The sequence below is a fragment of the Rhinopithecus bieti genome, unplaced genomic scaffold (assembly GCF_001698545.2).
Source record: "Rhinopithecus bieti isolate Rb0 unplaced genomic scaffold, ASM169854v2 scaffold_5387, whole genome shotgun sequence".
Classification (NCBI taxonomy): domain Eukaryota; kingdom Metazoa; phylum Chordata; class Mammalia; order Primates; family Cercopithecidae; genus Rhinopithecus; species Rhinopithecus bieti.
Window position 1 is genome coordinate 155,618 of NW_016804806.1, and position 10,376 is coordinate 165,993.

A 10,376-nucleotide genomic window follows, 5' to 3' on the forward strand; every position below is an offset into this window, starting at 1 on the left:
TTTTGTTTGAGACGGAGTCTCGCTCTGTCGCCCAGGCTGGAGTGCAGTGGCCGGATCTCAGCTCACTGCAAGCTCCGCCTCCCGGGTTTAGGCCATTCTCCTGCCTCAGCCTCCCGAGTAGCTGGGACTACAGGCGCCCGCCCCCTCGCCCGGCTAGTTTTTTGTATTTTTTAGTAGAGACGGGGTTTCACCGTGTTAGCCAGGATGGTCTGGATCTGCTGACCTCGTGATCCGCCCGTCTCGGCCTCCCAAAGTGCTGGGATTACAGGCTTGAGCCACCGCGCCCGGCTATAATACATATTTTTAATAATTATAAATATGCTTATTTTATAGTTTCTGACTTTTGTATGAAGATCTCTCCACTCTTCAAACATAACCTTTTCCCTCGAGATTTCTGTTCCCTCTGCCTGAAACGCAGGCCTCATTAACGTGTCGGTTTGTTGTGTGCACTGATTCACCCCATATACTGGCTCCTCCTCACATGTTTTTAATGTTTAATTGTGAGCACACTTTTGGCAGGGACTGTTTCTTCTATGAGAAACCAGTGTAAATAAATGTTTAAGAGTGCTATCTTTCATTTTACCATCTCCAGTATACCTTGGCCTGCAACTCATTTTATGTACATTTTTTTCTTTTATTTTTTTCTTTTCTTTTTCTTCTTTTTCTGAGACATCATCTCCCTGTGTCATCTACGCCAAAGTGCAGTGGCACAATCACGGTTCACTGTGGCCTTGATCTCCCAGACTCAAGTGATCCTCCCACCTCAGCCTCCATAGTAGCTGGGACTACAGGCATGTACCACCACGCCTGGCTGGTTTGTTTGTTTGTTTGTTTGTTTGTTTGTTTGTTTTTGTAGAGATGAGGCTGGTCTCAAACTCCTGAGCTCAAGCAATCCTACCCATGTTGGCCTCCCGAAGTACTGGGATTACAGGCGTGAGCCACCATGAAAGGTGGTTTCCTGAACCAAGTAGGTGGCATATATTCAGATCCCAAACTAGGTAATGCAGTTTGGCTTATGGGCATAATGCAACGCTAATGTCTCACCTCCAGTTCTGTATTGCCCCCAGGCATGGGGCTGTCTGGGACCCCTTGCTCCCTTTTCATCTCCCTCCTTCTGCTTCTACTAAAGTGTCAGCTCTCACCTCTCCCATTCCAGCTTTCACTTTGCCTTTAATTTCTGACACTTGGAGATTATACTCCTTCATTTGCAATCTAAGCTACAGTTTTTTAATTGTTAAATTTTATCTGGCACGTCTTGATATTTGTAATCTTCTGTTTCTGTGTTGGCTCAGTCTACCATATTACAGACTCACTTAAATTCATCTCTAACTTGGATTTTAATTTGAAATATGAGCAACAACAGAAAAAGAGTTTGCATAACCAAATACAGTCATGGACTACATAAAAACATTTCAGTCAAGGAGGAGCTGCATATATGATAATGATCCCATAAGATTATGATGCTGCATTTTCACTGTACCTTTTCTATATTCAGATACACAAACACTTATCATTGTGTTACAACTGCCTACAGTATTCAGTGCAGTCACAGCCTGTACGGGTTTGTAGCCCAGGAGCATAGGCTATACCATACGGCTTAGGTACTATCTAGGTTTTTATAAGTACACTCTGCAACATTCCCACAATAAAATCACCTAATACTTCTTTCCTCTCAGAATGTATTTCCATCGTTAAGGAATGCATGCTGGTTGTTGCTGAGATGTACAAATAAGCACCCAAAATTAACCACGCTGCAAAAGTGCTTTCTAAGTCTGTCTTCCCATCTGGGAACACAGTTTCTTACTCTGCTAGGTGAGAATAACTTATGGTTTATATTGCATGAGTTAACGTTGCAAAACAGTAGTAGTAAAAGGGTGAAAACCCCTCTAAGAGGAGTTGGAAAGTGAACACAGGCTCCCTGACCTGTGGCAGAGCGTGGGAAGAACGGACACTGAGTGCTATTTCAAATAAGTAAGAGAAATCCAGCTAAAATGTTTAACAAATTTGTGAAGGGCCAACTGTGAGCAAGCATAAGTATATAACCTTTGAGAGTGGCAAGCACTCACAGATTTTTTTTCCACAAACTTCCACCAGGTGCTTCTAGAAAGAGCAGATCAGGGTGGAAAACAAGAGGTGAAGACCCATTACAACTGGGAGAAGGATAAAAGCAAAAAACCTTCTACGCCAGGAATGGGGTGGGAAGGAGAGGGCAGGAAACAGTCCTAGTCCTGAAATCCTATGATAGTATCGGTATATTGTTATAGATTTCCTATCACTGGAAAGGGGCAGGGAACTCTCCCACACGAGACTTTCCATAGATAGAAGGCTGAATTTAGTCTGGCAGACCAAAGAAAGGCAGGATCCTGAAAAAGCCCTATGCTTGAGACCCAGACACACAGGGACTTCCTAAGACTGAGGCTGGACCAGGACAACAGAGAAACACCTTCATCTCCACCACCACGCTTGTTCAGTATCAAGTCACAAGCAACTGCAGTCTACCCCGGGGGAAAGGTAGAGAGCAAAGAGACAGAATCCCCCTGTGACACAGGTGCACAGTGAAGACCTAAGGCTGAGAGTGGAGCACCTCAAATGGTTAAGTCGAAAGTCAATATAAAATACAACTTCTCCTTTTATTTTTCTTCAATGCTTTATAAACAGAGGTTGAAAAGTATTAGGCCCATATAGTAAATAGTTTACAGACCAGTCTCTGTCCCAACTACTCAACTCTGCAGCTGTAGCAGGAAAGCAGCCCGTAGACAATTTGTGAGTAAATGAGCAGGGCTGTGCTCCAATCAGCTTCACTTATGGATGCTGAAATTTGAATTTAATATGATTTCCACGTGTCACAAAATATTTTTCTTTCATGTTTGTCAACTATCTAAATATGTAAAAGCCAATTTTAAGTCTCAAGATAGATTTGGTATCAGGGCTGTAGTTTGTGACCTCTGGGTTAAGGCAAAATTTGTAGCAATAATTATGGGTTTATAGATACAACAATAGCACCAAAGATGGGAGGGAGCACTGGGAAGTATATTTTCAGTTATAAGTATATTATTTTAAGGAAGACTGTGTTAAATTAAGGATATATACTCTAAACCCCAGGGCCAGCATTACAAACAATAAAATAAAGACAGAGCAAAATAGGCAAAGGCTCACATCAACATTAGATCATTAAAGTATTATTTGAATATAAGACAATTGATTAGAACTCCATCACATTTGGAAAATTTACAGTTTACAAAGATGAGAAAATCTCATCTTGAAACATATTTAGGAGAAATTTTAAAAATATACATAATTAAATTATATTCTTTAAAGCTCTGAAAATAATGGAGAGTGATCCAAGAGAAGAAGTTTTGAAAACTTGTCAGTACATGAAAGATGGAGATTTCTAAATGCAGAGAAGAATAAATAAATATAACTAAGCAAAAAACAGGGACACCTTAATATGGATAATATTAAGTTGTAATATATAATAATATCCATATGTAATATGTAATATAATAATATAATAATATCCAGTTCTAATATCCATGTACATCTATCTGGCCTGTGGCTAATCTGTTCAGCTACTTAGGACAGAGGATTGCTGAGGCCAAGATCATGTAATGATTGCTATACTCTCTTAGCTCCAACTGTAGTATGGTCTGAATGTGTCCCTCCAGAATTCCTCTGCTGAAACCTAATCACCAGTGCGATGGTATTAGAAGGTAAGGACTTTGAGATATGATTAGGTCAAGAGGGCTCTGGCGATAAGGCCTCAGAGAGCTGCCTTGCCCCTTCTGCCATGTGAGGACGCAGCGAGAAGGTGTTCTCTAAGAACCAGGAAAAACAGGCCCTAAACAGACATAAAATATGCTGGTACATTGATTTTGGAATTCCCAGACTCCAGAACCATAAGAAATATATGTCTGTTGTTTATAAGTGACCTAGTCACTTATATTTTGTATTTATAAGTGACCTAGTCACTTGTATTTTGTTATAGCAGCCCAGATAGACTAAGGCAGACTGCTATAACAAAATGCCATACACTGAGTGGCTTAAGCAACTGATGTTTATTTCTCATAGTTTTGGAGGCTGGCACTTCCAAGATCAGACTGCCAGCAGATTCTGCCTGATGAGTGCCTTCTTCTGGTTACAAACAGCAGCCTCTGGATCTGTCTTCACAAGTCAGGAGCCAGAGGGAGAGCAAGTGAGCACGAAGGCGTCGGGGACGGTGGGAGGGAGCATGCTCTGGTCTCTTTCTCTTCTTAGAAGGCTGACAATCCCATCATGGGGGCCCCACCCTTCTGACTTCATGGAAACTTAATTACCTCCTAAAAGCCCACCTCAAATACCATCACATTAGGGGTTAGGGCTTCAACATATGCATTTTGGGGGAATAGAAACATTCGGCCTATAACATAGACCCATCTTAACATTTTCCTATTGGTAGTTACCATGTGGATGCCAAACTGGCAGTATTTGAAAAATGTGTGACATCAGAAGAAACTAATGTCTGCCTGGTCACAGAGTATCTCATTCATCCAGAGGCATGTATCTGTCAAACTCAGCTAAGTAAAATAGGTCTGAGAAGCTGGAAGGATGCAAATTTTCCCTTTGAGTTCACAAAATAAGTATCTCAGCATTCCTTCAGTAATGTGCATTAAATTCAACTGCCTTATTTGTTTTATCTTCTACCCTTTACAAAAAAGCCCATTTGCTGGAAAACACACACTGTAATGAAACAGGAAAGGAAATAAATCCTATGTTTAGGTTAAAAATGGTTAAAAATAAAAGTTTTGGCCTACAGGAGTAAGCATCTGTTATCTGTAAGTTTACTTAGGTAGCACATCTCTTCCATCAGATTGAGTGCTAGAAAAATATGGCATTATTTGGGCCACTAAAATCCATATTAAAACCTCAAGGCATGTATTTTAATGATGATGGATAAGAACAGTCTGCTTATGTCTTTCAGGACATTCACAACTAATATTAAAGGGAAAAAGATGTCACGATTCTCTCTTCATGACTGAAATTCAGGGCCTGCTACATTCACAAATGCTTTTCTCTCCTCTCACTTGGAGGCAAAAGACTATCAGGAAAGAAGACTTGGGGCACTATTACCACTTTTCACTCCTTTTTGTGAGCCTGTCAAAATTGCAGGTCCATATAAAGAAGTTTTGCCTGTGCATTATAGGTCACTGAAAGGTAACCTGAATGTCACAGTCATAATATCTTGGTTCACTAGCACAGCTTGGGAAGAAGGATCAGAATATTTCTGTTACCTTCTTATAATGTAATCTGAGATAGTTAATTTTAAGTGTCAATTTGACTGAATTATAAGATACCCAGATACAGTAATCCACCCTTATCCCCAGTTTCGATTTCTGTGGTTTAGGTTACCTGAAGTCAATCTCTGTCCAAAAATAATAAATGGAAAATTATAGAAATGAGTGATTCATCTATTTTAAATTGTGATTTGCTCTGAGTAGCACGATGAAACCCCTTGCCTTCTGTCTCTGTCTGGGATATGAATCATCCCTTTGTCCTGTATACACTGCCTGCCCATTACTGTATAAGAAAAACATAGTATACAGAGGGTTCACTACTAACCTTGGCTTCAGGCAGCCCCTGGGGGTCTTGGCACATACCCCTTGCATAAGGAGGGGGCACTATTGTAGTTGGTAAATCACTATTTCTTGTTATGTCTGTGGGGTTGTTTCTGGAAGAGATTGGAATTTGAGTCTGAACTGAGTAAAGAAGATCCACCCTCACCTAATGTGGGCGGGCACCCTAGCCCAGATAAAACAAAAAGGCAGAAGAAAGGCGAACTTGCACTCTTTCTACTAGAGCTAGAAAATCTTTCTTCTTTTGTCCTTGGACATCAGAACTGCAGTTTCTCTGGTTTCCGAACTCTGGGATTTACACCAGCAACCCTTGGGGTTCTCAGGCTTTCTGTCTCAAACTGAGTTACACTGCTGGCTTTCCTAGTTCTGAGGGGCATGTGGGTCTTCTCAGCCTCCATAATTGTGTGAGCCAATTCCTCTAATAAATCCTCTTCTCATAAATTTATAGCTGTATATCTTGCTGGCTCTGTGTCTCTGAAAAACCCTGCCTAATACACTGTCTATGGGTATTTTTGCCTTTTGTACTAAGAAATTAATAACCACTATTAATAAGCACAATCATTTATTTAACATCTGCTATTTTTCAATAATTGTGCTGGACCTTAAAACTACATTACTTAAATTGCTTTACCAAATTGGTATGTAAGTTCCTTTTGTAAGCATTGGACAAAGTTCCATCCTTTTTTTATCATATAACATACTCTCCTGGTGTGCCTTCTACCTGTCTATTCTTTGAAGTCTTTGCAAGCACCTGTGTCTCAATTGTTCCTTACAAGTTCATGTTCCTCAGAGCTTGCTATAGACACTATTACTGATCTATGCACTTGTTACTGATAGTATAGTCTAGTAGTTAAGCTTAAGTTCTCAAGAATCAACCAGGCTGAGCTCCATTCCTCTTTATTTAGCCTCTTTATGCCTCAATTCTTCAAAATACAAATAATGTTTTGTATTTTGTTTGTTGTGAAGATTAATTAAAATGAAAGTTTGCTGTGAGGCTTGTTGCCTTATAAGTTTGTTGTGAAGATTAATTAAAATTAAACATGAAAAGTGCTAAGCACTATGTCTGGCATGTAGTAAATATTCAGTGTATATGAGCTGTTGTTATCCTACTCAAAATATGTTATCCTAAATTATCTGCATAATAACTGTCTTCTTCCCTAGAATACTAGCTCTTTCCCTAGCCTTGCCTTGGTACTGGGCACTCTTTAGGCTATCATTTACTTTACACTGAATGACTAAGCAAAGGAAAGAATAATCAAAGGAATGTGTCACCATGCAAACTTGGTGTCATGATTCCTATAGTAAGGATGAAAGAAGTACAGTGTAGAGAGAGTAGCAATATTCAAAGTTTTCATAGAGGGTAAGTGGCAGAACTGCAATTCAAATCCATATGTGTCTAAATCTGAAGCCCATGCATTTTTTCATTTATTGCATTGGGTAAAATCCACCCCTGGGGAGAAGAGATGGAGAATAAAATAATTATTGAGCACTTACTATGGACCTGGTCGTGTTCTAAGCACTTGCATGTGTTTTCTCATTTGATATTTACAGTAACCTTATATGGCAGAGACTATAATTATTTTCAGTTTTACAGAGGAAAACTAAAGTACAGAAAGGACAGTAATAGGTCAAGGTTATATGGCTAGGATGAAGCAGGGATAGACAGGACTGGGACTTAGCCATCTGGATCCAAAGCTCACACCCCTAAAGCCACTTTTGCCTCTCTCAGCATCATGTGATGCATTGCAATTAAACAGAACTAAAAAAAAGTTAAAAGTCACTCTTGGTTATATTTACCCCATTCAATTATTTAGTACACATTTGATTTCTGTATATGATTAGCTTATATTAGAAAAATAAAATAAGACAGCTGAACATCTACATAAACTCTAATTCCTGTCCTAAACTATCACTGAATCTCAAAGGTCATCTGTAACAACTTTTACAAGTTGTCATTCTATTTTGCCTGTCCATTTCCACTAAAATGATGTTCATTAATTCCCAGAAGGCACTGCCTGAGTCTAATTTTAAAGAGAATAAATGTAGGAAATTTTTTCTTGAATAAAAAATGTCAGTTTATATCCTTCGCTCATTTACCTAGTTTTACCCTCTAAAACTATGCAATATTTGAAGACAAACCACTAATTTACCCAGCAAATGTTTGAGCACATATCTTTCAATCACTGTGATAGGCAATGAGTACAGAAAGATATATATTAAAACACATATTTTTAGAGTGACAGCCATATAGAAGAAAATTTCAACCTCATGTGGTAAGTGTTCTAATAGAATTATTTAAAAAGTGTTAATTGTAGCATCAAGAAGTGTGTGATCTGGGGAAAGAGCAGGATGGCAAATTAGGTGAGTATACAGGACAATTTTTATTTGGACCTCTAGGCATCTCCAAGTGCTTTGTGCCTCTGGAGATACCAAAATAAACTGAGCCCTTGCCTCTTCATATAGCCTGAAGGCAGCAAACATTCTCTGTCCTTGCCTCTTGGCAGGAGGGTGGAAGTACATGATATCCAGGACTCAGCAAATAAATAACTATCATTGTTGGGTAGTTACAATATATCAGACCTGTTCTATGTGCTTTATACACATTAACTCATTTAAAACCAACAACTCTATGGGGTCAGTGCTGTTATTACTATTTTCCGTTTTACAGATAAGAAAACTGAGACTTATTCAAGTAACTTTGAGGGACATTGGAGAGCTATTAAGTAGAAAAGCTGTGATTCAAACCTAGGCAGGATGGGTTCCGGAGTGTATGTTTTTAAATACAGAACGATGTGACTTCCCAAACAATATAATACTCGAGAAATGACTTTGAGTGCAATAGAAACTTTAAGAAAATAGTATTAAAATGTCACTTTACAGTTTGCACAGTATTTTGCTTTCCATTATCTCATGTAATCCTCATGACAATCTTGTAAAATAGGCATTACTACCTGATTACCACCCTGTATCCATCTGTTCCATTCTCCTCTTTTCTTTCTTCTAGTTACTGCTTGCTATTGCTTGCACCCTGCAAGATGATCATCTTTGCCCTAGCTCTTTCCTCTTCTCAAAGAGTTCTTCTTCCAGATTGCTGCATGGTTGTTTCTCCTGTAACGTCACCTCCTTGGAGAGCCCTTCCAGAATCTCATGGTGTAGCTTTCAGTCCTATTCCATTGTTTACTTTTCTTCTCTGCACTTTGCTCTCTGGAATCATACTATTTGTTTACTTATTTAAATATTTTATCTGTTGATTTAACTAGAACATAAGCACCATCACTAACAGAGAATCTAACTTGTTTATTTCTGTATCTCCCTCCCTAAATACAGAGTAAACATGACATACAGAAGGCATTCAAAAATATAATTTTAGCTGTTTTGCGCCTATTTTCATTCCTATTTTTAAAATTCCTTCTTTATTATAAGTTAGTTTTCCATCAATTTTTTAACTAATTATTTGAATATAAGGGATTGATTTATTTTTGGACATTCTTTAGAAATAGGATCATTGATTTGGGCATATGAAAGGTTGTATAACCTTAGCAAATTCACTAATATCATCTAACAGCTTTGTAGTTGATAATCAATCTGGAAATGATTATTTTGACAGTTTCTATTTAATATTTTGTTATTTATTGTTTTATAACATTGGTTAAATCATTTTTGTGCTGTGTCTGATATGAACAGAAATGTTCACTCTTTCGCCTCTAAATATAATATTTGAGAAACCCAGCACTTTGGGAGGCCGAGACAGGCGGATCACGAGGTCAGGAGATCGAGAGCATCCTGGCTAACACGGTGAAACTCCGTCTCTACTAAAAAAAAAATACGAAAACAATTCGCCGGGCGTGGTGGCAGGCGCCTGTAGTCCCAGTACTCGGGAGGCTGAGGCAGTAGAATGGGTGAACCCGGGAGGCGGAGCTTGCAGTGAACCAAGATCGCATCACCGCACTCCAGCCTGGGCAACAGAGCGAGACTCCGTCTCAAAAAAAAGGAAAAGAAAAAAATTGACATTGGCGACATTTGATGCCTAGTCTTTATCAAGTTAAGGAAGTCCTCTATTTAGAGATTACTAAAAGTTGTTTTTTAATCAGATATTAATGTTTTCATCACATGCCTTTATCAATATATGCTAAAATGATATGTTTTTTCTCCCTTAATCTGTTAGTGTAAAGAGTTAGGTAAACGATTTTCTTTTTTCTTTTTGTTTTTTTGAGACAGAGTCTCCCTCTGTTGCCCAGGCTGGAGTGCAGTGGCATGATCTCTGCTCACTGCAAGCTCCGCCTCCCGGGTTCACGCCATTCTCCTGCCTCAGCCTCCAGAGTAGCTGGGACTAGAGGCGCCCGCCACCGCGCGCGGCCAATTTTTTGTGTTTTTAGTAGAGACAGGGTTTCACCGTGGTCTCGATCTTCTGACCTCGTGATCCCCCTGTCTCGACCTCCCAAAGTGCTGGGATTACAGGCATGAGCCGCCACGCCCAGCCACAGTAAATTGTTTTCTAATGTTGAACTATCCTACTTTTTTGGACACTGATGGTTCTCAGCTACACGAGATAGAACTGCCTTTAAAAAGGGAATGTGGAAATTCATTGGGTATTTTCAGTTAACACAGTGTGATTCAAGCTGGCATTTAGCTCCTGGGAACTAGGGATACTAAACCTTTTATATGACAAATAAACTTAGCGCCTTAACTACCAATGGTGTCTCAGTTGAGAGACACTGCTAACTGCAAATTTGTTGTTCATCATTTTTTTTTTTTTTTTTTTTTTTT

General features: G+C 39.1%; 1 protein-coding gene across 1 annotated transcript in view; it reads right to left on the reverse strand.

Moving 5' to 3' along the window:
- LIN7A (lin-7 cell polarity scaffold A) overlaps positions 1–10,376 on the reverse strand; it is a 158,191-nt gene that overhangs the window by 136,606 nt on the left and 11,209 nt on the right. The window lies entirely within an intron of this gene.